Raw genomic sequence first — 15,052 nt, forward strand, 5'->3', positions numbered from 1 at the left:
CTCCACAGGGCAAGAAACAAGGATGCCAACTCGTGAGTCCTACATCTTGCTGCTCTTACCTCCACAAACACTCTATGTTTCACTGACAATTCAAAACATTCAGAGGGAGGACACTCAGAGGCTCAGTGTGGCAGTGTACCCACCTGAACAATAACTTGTGGTCAAGTGGATGGGGGCTCCACGTAGCCCACCATGACACTGAGTAACTATGGGAGGCAAGGAAGAGAACTCTATGAATGTACATTCTTGGCAGCTCCCAGGGGAACCACAGAGTGAGAGTAAAGGAGCAGCCATTCCCAAAGGAAGGGAAGGGGCTAGGTGCCCCATAACAGAGATGTCCGATGCAAGTTCAGACAGTCCTTCCCCTGGGTAACTCCTATTTTCTGTCAAGACTCAGCTCAAGATAACTTTCCTGTCCCCCAGACTGAATGAAGTGCCCTGCCTTGGTACTTTCCAGCCCCTAGCACATATATCTGCCTCTACACTGAATTTCTGATCAATAGCCTTACCCCCCAACCCAAGACTGCTTTTCTTTTCTTTTTTAAAATTTTTTTATTGGGGAAGAGTGTGTTTTTCCAGGACCCATTAGCTCCAAGACAAGTCATTGTTTTCAATCTAGTTGTGGAGGGCGCAGCTCATTGGCCCATGTGGGAATCGAACCCATGACCTCGGTGTTATGAGCACAGTGCTCTATAACCAACTGAGCCAACTGGCCAGCCCATTGGCAGCTCAGCTCCAAGTCAAGCTGTTGTTTTTCCCTCTGGTTGTAGAGGGTGCAGCTCACTGGCCCATGTGGGAATGGAACCAGTGACCTTAGTGTTATGAGCACTGTACTCTAACCAACTAAGCCAACCAGCCCCGCCCCAAGACTATGCTTTTCTTGAGAATACAACTGGGGCCATACATCTTTGCATTTCTAATACCTAACCCAGTCCCTGGCACATGATATGCTTTCTGTGAAAATATGTTGACTAACACATCAAAGAAACATTGAAAAATAAAGGCTAATACAGTGGTGATGGGAGAGAGGCTACAAACCAAGAAACTATAAAACAACTTTTGAGCCATTTGGTACAGAAGAAAAGACAGTTGAGAATATCCTGAGGGCATAATCTCATGCCAGTGCAGAGCAACCAAGGGTATTCACAGACCATTGAGAAGTGGCTGAATTTGGTTCAGTTTATGTTGTTTAGAGAAGAGAATATATATATATATATATATAATATATATATAATTTATCTATATATTTATAATTTTATATATATTCATAATTTATATACATGTATATTTTAAGATTTTCATTAAAAATGGTAGAAAAAAATCCATTTTCTTCATTTCTGTAAAATTATGCTTACCTGATTCTCTTTATTTTTAATTAAGGAATACAAAAAGCACTTATCACTTGCCAATTATGAAGCAGAGACAGTGCTAGGAATCAGGGTTATAAAGGAATTCACAGCCTGCTGAGACCATCAAAGCCTTTGAGAGCAGAAGACACAGGGCTCTAGGTCAGGCTGGGGGATCTGAACCTTCCAGAGACAGTACTGTAGAGGGTGAGAGGATGTTGCCTTGGGTTATTTGGTTGCAAGCAAAGAATCTGACTCTGGCCAACTCAAGCAAAATGGGACCCTATTAGAAAGACCTAACAAAGAGAGACTCAGAAAGGAGGAGTCAGAGAACATCCAGGGGCCTAGGGATCCAGCCAGCAAGGACCTACTGACCATGTGTCAGAGCTTCTGAGCTGGGTAAAAGAGCTCCTAGCATTTCTTGTCCTTCTTTGTGTCACTTCAGTCACATTTTCAAATCCTGAGATGAGGATCCAGGGACCCAGCCTGAGTCACTCACACTCCCCTTGCTCAGGGGAGGTCAGAGCCTATAACTGGCAGCTCCACAATCCTGCATATAGTGACAATTAAGTTCTCGAACTCATCCTAGAAAAAGTGCTACATGCCTCATTGCTGAATATCACTATGGTTACCTTTGAAGTACTCCCCTTGGGAAGTTGGCACCAACGCCAGTGCCTAGTCCACCCTTCAAAGCAATTTTGGAACTCTTTTTCTGGAATGGCCATCAGAGCTGTCATCATATTACCCTTGATGTCCTGAATGTCATCAAAATGTCTTCCTTTCAATATTTCCTTTATCTTCAGGTAAAGAAAGAAGTCATTGGGGGCCAGATCAGGTGAGTAGGGAGGGTGTCCCAATACAGTTATTTGTTTACTGGCTAAAAACTCCCTCACAGACAGTGCCGTGCGAGCTGGTGCATTGTCGTGATGCAGGAGCCACGAATTGTTGATGAAAAGCTCAGGTCGTTTTCGTCTTTTTCACGCAGCATTTTCAGCACTTCCAAATAGTAAACTTGGTTAAATGTTTGTTCAGTTGGTACAAATTCATAATGAATAATCCTTCTCATATCAAAAAAAGGTTAGCAACATTGTTTTGACTCTTGATTAGGACTGACGGAACTTTTCTTGTTGTGGAGAACTGGCTGACTTCCATTGTGCACTTTGACGCTTTGTTTCAGGGTTGTATTGATACACCATGTTTCATCATCAGGGATAACATGGCCCAAAACACCGTGTTGCCTCTCCGAAAGGTTTTGGCAAACTTTGATTCTCCTTTGCTTTTGTTCATCGGTGAGCTTCTTCGGGACCATTTTGCACACATCTTTCTCATGCCAAGATTTCAGTTAAGATTTTCTTAACTGTTACTCCATTGATATTTACTTGGTCTGCTATGCTTCTCACAGTCAGCTAATGATTTTGATGCACAATTCAATGAATTTTTGCAATGTTTTTGTCAGTTCTGTTGGTTACTAGCCACCCTTGCCTCTCTTTATCAGTGACGCATTCTCTCCCCTCAGGAAAATGTTTAATCCATTTGTACACTACCATTTTCTTCATGGCATTATCCCCATAAACTTGGACTAACATGTCCCTGATTTCACTTCCACTCTTCCCAAGTTTAACAAGAAATTTAATGTTTGTTCGTTGCTCTAAGTCAAGCTCAGACATTCTTGCAACAGCACACAAAACCATGCAACAACAATAATGAACGCCACTCAGCAAGACACCACCACACATCGACAGGAACACAGCTGTGAGACACTGATATACCATGGTTATGATATCTCACCGAGCTGTTGTACAGTCCTGCCAATGGAAGTATATGGTGGCAAGTTCGCAAACTTAATTGTCATACCTCATATAACAGAAATTAGCTAAGTGAGGAGGAAGGGGAGAGCTTGGCAATTTTATGGAGATACAGTTGCTTGTGTTATTGGAACAAAAGGTCAATATCGGAAGTAACAAGATTGAGCAAGAGGAGTGGGCAAAGGCTGATTCTCAAGAACTTTCAGGGCCAAATCACAGTCTGCTTTATCCCAACAGCCTGGAGAGGTTCCAGAAACTACTGGAAGGTTTGAGGCAGGACGTGACTTCATGGGGTTTGTAGTTTTTTTAAAAATCCCTGGCAGAGATGGAACTGGCTGGAAAGGGACCACCTGAAGGGAGGTGGGTGAAAAGTGATGAGGAGCACAGTGTGAATTGGGGATGGGGGATGAAGAACAACTGAAGAGATAGAATCCCAGGACTTGATGGTTGAACTTGGGAACCAGAGATGGGGAGGCAAGGATAAAAACAGGAATTCTGGCTTTCTGACTAAATGTGACAGAGGACAAAGGTAAAGAAGTAGCAGGAGTCTCAGGAGCATTAAAAAAAAAAGTGAGTTCAGTTTTGGACATGTTGAGTCTGAGGGTGTTATGAGACTTCCCAGGGTCTTAAAACCCCAAATGTATGCTCCCCCAAGTATAAATGAACAATAACAAAAATGACACGATTCCTTTGTTCACTTATTCATCAAACATTTATTAACCACCTATAATATGCACGGGTTGGGAATATAACACTTAGCACAATCCCTATGTTTAAGAACTTGCCATCCAGCAGAGATAAGCTGACAAAGGAATACAGCACAGTGAGATAATGTGCTATATGTAAGTATAGTAGAGAGCTAAAGTAAATTTCCTCTTTTACTCTTTGACCTAAAGCCAGACCTAGGTGGAAGAAAGATTGATTTTAAATCTTTTTTTAATGATGACTTTAAATATTATGGTACTTCTGAAGTCATTTTTCTTACGATCCCCAAACTGTGTATTTTCAACTCTCCAGAGCTCTTCTATTTTCACACTGTGAAGACATGAAATTATAAAAAAAATATATATTCCTCCATAATTCATTTTAGTTTGTTTCAATTGAATAAGTATATTTACATTCATATATATATGTGTGTATATGTGTGTGTATATATATATATATATATATATATATATATATATATATATATATCACATTGATGAACACCCAGTAACAGAAGAGAGTTTGCAAATAACTGCAATAAACAACAAATTGGTGAAAAGACAACTTGATAGGAAACCAAGCTGTGAAATGAACCCCAATCACTGTCATGACTGCCATATGCCCTGCCACCAGAGGAGCCGTGGGAGTGTATCCTAGGCAGGAAATCTGGGAACTCCTCTTTGGTCCCCCCCACCTACTTCCTCTTGCTCTTTTCCAGTCCTGACCCAGAGGATAACTTCTGGGGTCTTTACAGACTCACACATCCCTGCAGTCACCTGTTTTTGAGAAATGATGGTGCCAAACTCATCCTGGGAAATGTACTATGAAAATATCTCTTCAACCATGAGGCATGTTGTGAAGAGTAGAAGGTGAAAGGAGAGCCTTTCTAGCTTCCCCAGATTCAGGAGTGGTACATACTCTTGGTCGGAGACTTGCTGTTCTCTTCCTGGAGGCACACAACTGTCTAAGTGGTGTCCGACTGGTAACCACTAAACACGTCTTTTTTTTTTTTTAATTGAGAAATATTGGGGTACAGTGTGTTTTTCCAGGATCCATCAGCTCCATGTCAAGTCAAATTGTTTTCAATCTAGTTGTGGAGGGCACATCTCATCTCCAGGTCAAGTTGTTGTTTTCAATCTAGTGGTGGAGGGTGCAGCTCACTGGCCTATGTGGGGATCAAACCGGCGACCTTGGTATTATAAGCCCTGTGCTCTATCCACTGGGCAAACTGGTCACCCCCTAAACACGTCTTCTAAATGTTTCCCTGGTACCTTGCTGTGATGCTTAATTTTATGTCAACTTGACTGGACGGTACCTAGATATTTTGTCAAACATTATTCTCAATGTTTCTGTGAAGAAATTTTTTGGATGAATTTAACGGGTAAATCAATAGATTTTTGAGTAAAGCAGATTACCCTTCATAATGTGGGTGAGCCTAATCCAATCAGTTAAAGACCTGAATAGAACAGAGACTGACCTCTGAGCAAGAAGGAATTCTGCCAACAAACCACCTTTGGACTCAGACTGCAACTCTTTCCTGGGCCTCCAGCTTCTCGGCGACCCGGCAGATCTTGGATTTACTAAGCTTCTATAATCACGTGAGTATGAGCCAATTCCTTAAATTTCTCTCTGTGTCTCTCCAGGAGAGATATAGATAAAGATATAGATATAGATATATAATCTATCTATATATATACATATGTAGATAGATAGATAGATGATAGATAGATATATCTCCTATTGGTAATATACTTGGATTCTCTTTAGCAATGTTATCCAGATATTTTGCTCCCAGGACCTACAGTCAGTACTGACTGCTCTTATTTTTGCATGATTCCTGGAACCTGCCACTTTATGGATCAGAAAGAAATGTTCAAATAAGTTGGGCGGCAACAGTGAGCCCCTCCCTCAGGCTTTCTGTGACCCTTCTCTACCCTCCCACCCCGTGCCCACCTCAATCCACCTCTGAGAATCGGGGGTTTCTAACCATGCTGCATTTCATTTGAGAAAGTGGCAAGGGGAGACCATGCCAAAAAGTTCCAGTCCAACCCAGACCATCTATAACGGATCAATGAGTGTGTCGGCCCCTTGCCCCTTCCACATTTATCAGCATTTATTGAGCACCTACTGTGACCCTGCTGATGTTGGAACAATGGATACAGCCATTAATAAAACAGCTGCTGCCCCCAGGGAGACAGAATTTTCTGTTGCTTTTCTTATTCTTCCTCACAACAGGAAACATCATCCAGATATGAGAATTTCAACCATTTTTTAATCCTTTTAGGAGCCATTTACAGGGAAAGCTATAGAAGGAAAAGCTATAAATCATCAATTGGGGATTGAATTTTGACATCCCCTTGACTTCAGGTAGCTATACTCAGGTACATAATGCAATTTAAGTGCTGAAGAACCAGGGGCATTTTAAAACATAAATGGGGCAGCATTTTTAGAGACGGCTGTTAAGTGCACCTCTGTCTACTCCCTTGAACTGCTGACAAAAATTTTAGGTTCTTGAAAGTGTGAGTTAATCTCTTACAGTGCAAAGGTTTTTAAAACATGTAAGGCATTTTGGAGTTTGTTTGTTTCTTTGTGTTTTTTTTTTTTTTAAGTGTAGTCAAAATAGAGCATTAGGAGGGAATTGCAGGCTTCCTTTTGCAGCGGTAAATGTGGTTCAACACTTTTGTTCCCAGTGGAAGACACTATAGAACTGTAACTGCTCACACTGTTGTCACCAGGGACTTCTGTGACTTCTGTCCACTGATTTGGGAGGGGTGGGGAAAGGGAGGGCACGGAATCACTGGCCTTTTGTTTTGATGTAGGTGGCTGTGGTGCTTTTCCTCTTGGCATTAAATAGGTCAAACCACCATAGCATCTATTGATATCAAAAACAAGTACCCCCAAGTGTGTAATTGATTTGACTGCATCATTATCAATGTGGGCAGGAGTTGCAGGGGCAGGAAACGGGAATTTGACAGATTCCAAAAGCACTTTGTGTTACTTGTGTGTATTTCCTTAGCATTTCTGAACGGTAGTGATATCCTAGCTTTAGAGCTGTTTTCTAAACGTGTATTTTCATAGCCCCACTGTCCCAGACACCTTTAGGCCTGGATTAGGGCTCAAGAGTACTCACTTCTCTCTTCCCACACTGCCTTTGTACAGAGATGTTCATTGTCCCCAACTTCCTGACCTGTGTCCCAAGGAGTCTTTCTAAAAGAACAGCACCGATTCTGTTCCCTGTGTCTGGAGGTGATTGACTAACCCTCTGTTAGGGATGCTATAGAGATGGAGAAGATTGGGTCTTTGGTTAGAAGACCAAAGTCCCTCGTAGGTCTAGGATCCCATCACTCATACAATCACTTGGCAATGCCAACAAACTAGAGCTCCGTAATGCCTCATAAGAAGAATTTCTTGGGGATATGCCCCTGAGAGAAGGCTCAATCCAAGCAGCAGTTAGTTTTCACCACCAGCCTGGGGCAAGTGTTGCTGCTTTAGCCGGCCCCTTCCTCGAACTTCCACACCTGCATCCATTCTTCCTCCAAGGCCTTTATCAGCACCATAATTTCATACTTATGTGTATGTTTATTTCATCAATCTCTGCCTCCTTTTCTTTCCTGGAAGCTACAAAGAGCTAAGAGCAGGACTGGTTGTGTCTCCAGGATTTTGCACAGACTAGGAGCTCAATTGTTGAATGAAGAGCCACATGAATGTCTGCCTTGGTGCCATCACTTCTCACAGGTGAAAGCCATTTGCAGGCCTATGTGTCTTTGTGCCCATTTTACATTTAGTGAGCACCCCCAGCTTTATGCATCTCAACTTCGCACTTACAGGAGAGCACCGGGGTTCTAGAGCAGCAGTGTTCCATCCTTTGAGCAAACTTCATTCCAGCAAACTTTATACTTTATGACCTGCTAAAACAGAAGGCTAGTCTTGGGCCAGTTCCATCACACTGTGACTGCCGTGCTTCGGGCTGCCACTTGCATTCAAGAGAGAATTCTTATGTCTGCAGTAGACATACAAACCTCTCCATTTTTTATTAAAATCCATCACAACACTGCCACTTTTGTAACACTTCCACAATTCCTGAAATGACTCTGTCCTAAGGGACTGCATAAACCTTTGTAGCCCCAGGGGCAGAAGAATGGAGGCCATTTACCAGGGACACTGGACAATGCGGAGCATAGGGTGTACACCCAGAATTACCCAATGTTAGTTATGACATGACTTACTGTGACCTTTGATAGGTTCTTTCTTCACTAATTGGCTTTAGTTTCCTCTTCTGTAAAGAGAGGTTTGGCCAGAGAGTGTCTCAGGTCTCTTCCACTCCTGAAAATATGTAATTATGCCAGAGACATGTGCCCTGAAAGCAACCCCATCCAAGATAAAGTTACTAGCTAAGCCCAGTTTTAGAATCTCTGTTGTACACCTACTTTAGTAGCTATATCTTGATATCCAAAGAAACCAAAATATGATAGGAGCTTTCACCTAGTTTCCTAAAATTCTCCTTAAAATGCAATAGCTGGGCCGGCCCAGTGGCTCAGGCGGTTGGAGCTCCATGCTCCTAACTCTGAAGGCTGCCAGTTCCATTCCCACATGGGCCAGTGGGCTCTCAACCACAAGGCTGCCGGTTCAACTCCTTGAGTCCCACAAGGGATGGTAGGCTGCACCCCCTGCAACTAAGATTGAATACGGCACCTTGAGCTGAGCTGCCACTGAGCTCCCAGATGGCTCAGTTGGTTGGAGTGCGTCCTCTCAACCACAAGTTTGACAGTTCGACTCCCCCAAGGGATGGTGGGCTGCGCCCCCTACAACTAACAACGGCAACTGGACCTGGAGCTGAGCTGTGCCCTCCACAACTAAGACTGAAAGGACAACAACTTGAAGTTGAATGGCACCCTCCACAACTAAGACTGAAAGGACAACAACTTGACTTGGGGAAAAAACAGTCCTGGAAGTACACACTGTTCCCCAATAAAGTCCTGTTCCCCTTCCCCAATAAAAAAAATTTTTTAAAAAAATGCAATAGCTGAGTCTCTCACGGACATATGTGGACCAAGGCCTACTGGAATTACTTCTCCAAATGATATCAATCAAGTGGAGCCTTGTCTATTTTTAACTTAACATTTGTAGTTTTGAGTTTTGTCAAGAACTTTTAACAGTCTACGTGACGTGGAACCATGGGTCATTTTTCTGGCGCCCTATTTTAGTAGATGATACAGAGTGAGCCACTTGCCAATAAATGGGTCAGCCAACCTCCAGCCCCCACAGGGAGAGGTGGCTTGGTTTTTCTAGTTCCTCTTAGAATATTCAGCAACCACCACTAAGTGATAAAAAAAAATTCACTTCTTTGACAAAAACAGCCCCCCAAAAAGGGCCAAGTGCTTATGTTGGTGATGGAAGTTGAAAAAAAAGGAAGCATGTGTTAGAAAATAATGATACTTCCAGAAAGTGGAAGTTGTAGCCAGCTACAGCATGGTCATAGCTCTCTGGTCTCTGAGAGGAATGGACCCACTGCAAGTCCTGCTGTGAAACATGACAGTGTGACTCAGGGCACTGTTCCAGTGAAGGCACCAGCCAGGGCCAAAGCTGCTCGTGGAGGGCGCAGATAAACTTTGGTGGCTACATTTTGGAGTTGTGTTTTATTATATTTTAGAGGAGAAATCATAGTGTATAGCAGAGGTCAACAAGCTTTTATTATAAAGGACCAGATAGCAGCTATTTAAGGCTTTGTGGCTATGTACTGTGTTATGAGCTCAGTTGTGCTCCCACTAAATGCATATGTTGAAGTCCTAACTACCTGTACCTAAGAATGTGACTGTATTTAGAGATAGGGTCTTTGAAGAGGTGAGTAAGTTAAAATGAGGTCATGAGGGTGGGCCATAATCCAATGGGACTGGTGTCCCTATAAGCAGAGATTTGCGCACACACACACACGCACACACACCAAGGGGTGACCATGTGAAGACACAAGAAGAAGATGGCCATCTACAAGCCAAGGAGGAAACCAACCATGCTGACATCTTGATCTCAACTTCCAGCCTCCAGAACAGTGAGAAAATAATTTTTTGTTGTTTAAGTCACCCCATGTAGTACTTTGTCATGGCAGCCCTAACAACGTAACGCACAATCTCTGTTGCAACTACATATTCAACTCTGCCTTTATAGAGCACAAGTCACCACAGACAATAAATAAACAAATGTTGTGACTGGGCTCCAATGAAACTTTATTCACAGAAATGAGTGGGAGCCATAGTTTGCCAATCCCTGATCTAATCTGAGCCACAGTGATCCCTGGGAGTGTCATTAGTTATTTACGCAATATGTAAAACTATTGGCTCAGTGAGTAAAGTAAAATAAAAGAACAACTTCAAGACTTTAGGTATCACTACACCTGACACCCATATTTTATTTATATCCGGTTTGCTTCTGGGAAAAATATAGCGATTTTTCTCTTAATTGCACTTGAGAAGATATCACATGGTTTTCAACAAAAATAATAATTCTAAATTGTTTTCTTTTTAATTAGTAATGAGCGCTGTTTGTAAATAGGAAAATCAGACCTAGTACCACAGCATACTGCAGCAAAAATACTGCCTGTCGGCCTCTCTGCTGTGGAGCCTCTTTATAGTAGAGCGAGGCTCTCAACAAGGTATTTCAGTAAATAGTGTCTTTTGGGTAGAGTTCAAGATCACTGACTCACCAACTTTTGTCTGTACAATAAGATGACTGGGCAAATGCTCTCCTACATAAATACTCTAACATTTATGATTCTTCTTATTGAATAAACACACAGAACAACAAAGGGAATACATGAAAGATGTTTCTCTCATAACACAGATGAAACAATCCATGAATAATTGAAAACAGTACATTTTTTAAGCACGGTGCTCTACATTGTAGTTCTCATGGCCTTGTAGACACAATGAGAATCCAGAGACAGGATAGATGAAAAGGACTGAAGATCACATTGGAGAAAATACCAGGGTGATACTTTAGTCAGTGAAAAATGGGTGGGACTTCAACAGTGGAAGGAGGAAAGTATTTTAGATGTGAGGATACATGGAAGAGGGCTTACGAGGCTTGTACAGATAGGTAACAGGTTGGACGGTACTATCTATATCCAGAAAGACATGGAAGCTAAAACAATGGTTCTAAATTGCTACTAGTGGGAGAAGAGGCAGGTGAGCAAAATGAGCTAGGAAGTTTTCTAAAATACACATGCCATCTCACCTCCTCCAACCAGAGCATAACAAAAGAAGGAATGATTTGATAGACCTTCCCAGGTGATTCTGATGCCCCCACCCCAATATTGATGGGTGAAAGGCCAGTGATTTTCAAAGTGTAGCCTCCATGCATTAGCATTACCTAGCAACTTATTGGAAATACAAATGTGCACACCCCAATTCTGACTTACTGAGATAGAAACTAGGCAATCTGTGTTTTAAGAAGCCCCCAAGTGAATCTGATACATGGTAAAATCTGAGAACCCTGGGCAGGAGGCCAGTTCTTTTCTACTCTGGCTGTACAGCAGGCTCACTTGGGGAGCTTTTATAGATTTAATTGTTCTGGGGTGGGGTCCCAGCATGTATTTTTAAAAAGGTGCCCAGATGATGTGCATACAGGGTTGAGAACCCCTGAGCAAGATAGTTGAGCCAAATCTACAATGTGGAAAATAATCAAGGCAAATATAATGTCCCCACTGTAGTTAAGAATAGGGACTAATACAGGCATACCGTGTTTTATTGCTCTTCGCTTTATTGAACGTCACAGATGTTGTTTTCACAAATTGAAAGCAAGATCCTCCATGAGCAAAAAGATTACGACTCATTTTATTGCGGTGGTGTGGAACTGCATCCACAATATCGCCAAGGTATGCCAGTACTCAAATACTTGTACATGGATGTATATAGCAGCACTGCTCATCATAGCCAAATGGTGGAAACAACACAAATGTCCACTAACAGGTAAATAAATAAATTGTGGTATATACAGATAGTGGAATATTAGTCAGCCATAAAAATGAATGGAATATTGATACATGCTACAATGTGGATGAACCTTGAAAACACTATACTAAGTGAAAGAAACCACTCACAAAGGGCCATATTGTGTGTTTCCATTTATATGAAATATCCAGGATAGATAAAGCCACAGAGACCAAAAACAGATTAGTGGTTGCTTAATGGGTTTTCTTTCAGGGTGATGAAAATGTTTTGAAGCTAGACAATGGTAATGGTTTACAACACTGTGAATGTACTAAATGCCACTAAACCACACACCTTAAAGTGGTTAATTTTATGTTTTATAAATTTCACCTCAATAAAAAAATATATGGATTAAAAAATATATAAACTCTTCTTAATAACAATACACAGTGAAAAGGCGCTTGGATGTATGGTTTCTCTGCCAACACTGCAGTGTGGATCTGGGCTGTTGATTTTCCCCATATATTCCTGTCCCCATTCTCCCCATATCAAGCAGCAAGCCTGGCTTTGTCTCTTTCAGGTTAAAGTCTAAGAAATAATATGGACTTCCGGTCGAGATGGTGAAGTAGGTAAAGGCCATGTTCACTTCCTCCCATGACCACATCAAAATTACAACTAAATTATACAACAACCATCATTGAGAACCACCTGAAGGCCAGCGGAACAGAAGTCCAATAACTAAGGATATAAAGTAGAAGCCATTTAGACTGGTAGGAGGGGTGGAGACACAGAACGGACAGGTCCTACACACATGGTGTGGCAATTAAGAATCAGGAGGGATATCTCAGATGCAAAGATCCCCTGTGAGGAGCGAGGGGTCCCAGTCCCACACAAGGCTCTCCAGCCCAAGGTACCATTGCTGGAAAGAGGAGTCCCCATAACATCTGGCTGTGAAAACCAGCAGAGATTACATCCAAGTGAAATGGAGGGCTACTAGAGTCCCAGGTATTCCCCTTATGGGGCCTGTGTATGGACTTGCTCACTCACAGACTCACTCACTCTGGGCTCAAATTCAGCACAAAAAAACTCCAGGGACCTATAGGGAGGAACTGAATTGACTAGCTTCAGGGCAAAGGCTAGAGGGGCAAGGCTCAGGGTAGCCTTCTCCAGGGCAGAAACATTGGCATGCACCATTGCTCCCTTGTTCAACTCTCCTGCCACCCAGCCAGCCCAGTGCAGGTAGGTGCCAAATCTGAGCTCTCCATTAAACTGGACAATATCATTCACCCCACCATGGTGATTCCCTGAGATTCTGCCCCACTCAACTCAAAACCCGGTCCAAGCCACTTTTGCACAGGAGTGGCCTGCCTTGGTTTGCACTGCAGATTTTCTTAAAATCTCTTAAAGTCCACAAACCCCAAACAAGCAGCAGTTGCCCTTGGTGTGTCTTATACTTATTGCTAAGCAGACACAAGCCTGGCACAAGCAGCAACCTGTCTGAACTTGCATTGTAATATCCATCAGGTGGCCACAAGCCTAGCATAAGCTGCGGTCAGTGTTGGCTTGGAATGTATCTGCATCTAAGTGGCCACAAGCTTAGCAAAAGGAGCACCTGACCTTAACACGCATTGTGGTTCCCACCAAAAAATCCCAAGTGCAAAATTAGTGGCAGATAGCCCTGGTTCACAGCACAGCCTGTCCCAAGCACGTCCAAGCCACAGTGGAAACCCCCTACAGATAATTTTGTAGCTCCCATCAGGCAGCCCCATGATGGGCACAAACAGCAGTTGATCTCGACCTACACCAGAGCTCTTCCCAAGAGGCTATAGAACCAAAACACGCAGTAGCCATTTTCAGACTGTACCATAGCATCATCTAACCAGCTCCACAAATGACAAACCCAAAAGGCAGATTTGGTTGGCAACAGAGCCCTGCTAAAGCAACTCTTGCTCCATGGCATCAGCCCCCTCACAATAGCTTGTCCACTGTACTTATGGCCAGGCCTCACAGCAAGTCAGTCTGAGGGTCAGTCCCATGCACTGAGGTGCCAACAGCAATCAAGGCTCAACTACAACAGAGGGGCACACACAACCCATACAAGGAACACCCCTGGAGTACCCAGCTCAAGTGACCAGGGAGACTGCACCACGGGGCCCCACAAGACACCTCCTACATAGGCCACCCTTATAAGGCCAAGACTGGGAGACATAGCAGATCGACCTAATACATAGAAACAAACACAGGAAGGCAGCCAAAATAAAGAGACTAAAGGACATGTCCCAAATGAACAAAAAGAACAAAACTCCAGAAAAATAACTAAGTAAGAAGGAAGGCAAGCAATCTACCAGACACAGAGTTCAAAACACTAGTTATAAGGATGCTTAATGAACTTAGGAAAAGAAGAGATGAATTCAGTGAGAACTTACACAGAAAGATAGAAACCACAAAAAAAAGAAGCAGTCAGAAATGAAGAATACAATAACTGAAATAAAAAATACATTAGATTAAAAAAACAACAGATTAGATGAAGAATAGGAATGAACCAGATTTGGAAGACAAAGTAACAGAAAACACCCAATTGGAACTGCAAAAAGAAAAAAGAAGTTTTTTTTAAAAAATGAGGATAGTTTAAGGGACCTCAGGGACAACATCAAGCATAACAACATTTCCATGATGGGGTACCAGAAGAAGAAGACAGTGAACAAGGGATTGAAAACCTGTTTGAAGAAATAATGACAGAAAACTTCCCTAACCTGGTGAAGGAAATAGATAAACAAGTCCAGGAAGTACAGAGAGACCTGAACAAGATGAACCTGAACAGAGACTGACACCAAGACACATCATAATTAAAATGACAAAGGTTAAAGACAAACAGAGAATCTTAAAAGCAGTTAGTTACCTACAAGAGAGCTTCCATAAGACTGTCAGATGATTTCTCAACAGAAACTTTGCAGGTCAGAGGGATTGGCAGGAAATATTCAAAGTGATGAAAATCAAGGAGCTACAACTGAGCAAGACTATCATTTAGAATTGGAGGAGAAATAAAGAGCTTCCAAGGCAAGAAAAAGCTAAAGGAGTTCATCACCACCAAAACAGTATTACAAGAAAGGGACAAAGAAGGAGGAGGAAAATATAAATATATGAATAATAAAATGTCAATAACACATACTTATCAATAATTACTTTAAATGTAAATGGATTAAATGCTCCAATCCAAAAACATAGGGTGACTGAATGGATAAGAAAACAAGATCTATACATATGCTGCCTACAA

At 42.2% G+C, this 15,052-nt stretch overlaps 1 non-coding gene across 1 annotated transcript; it reads right to left on the reverse strand.

Moving 5' to 3' along the window:
* Positions 1-639: 639 nt before the first annotated feature.
* Positions 640-715, reverse strand: TRNAM-CAU (transfer RNA methionine (anticodon CAU)). The gene has a single exon. It is a non-coding gene; the product is annotated as a tRNA-Met (tRNA).
* Positions 716-15,052: the final 14,337 nt, after the last annotated feature.

Source organism: Rhinolophus ferrumequinum, chromosome 9, assembly GCF_004115265.2.
Source record: "Rhinolophus ferrumequinum isolate MPI-CBG mRhiFer1 chromosome 9, mRhiFer1_v1.p, whole genome shotgun sequence".
Lineage (NCBI taxonomy): Eukaryota > Metazoa > Chordata > Mammalia > Chiroptera > Rhinolophidae > Rhinolophus > Rhinolophus ferrumequinum.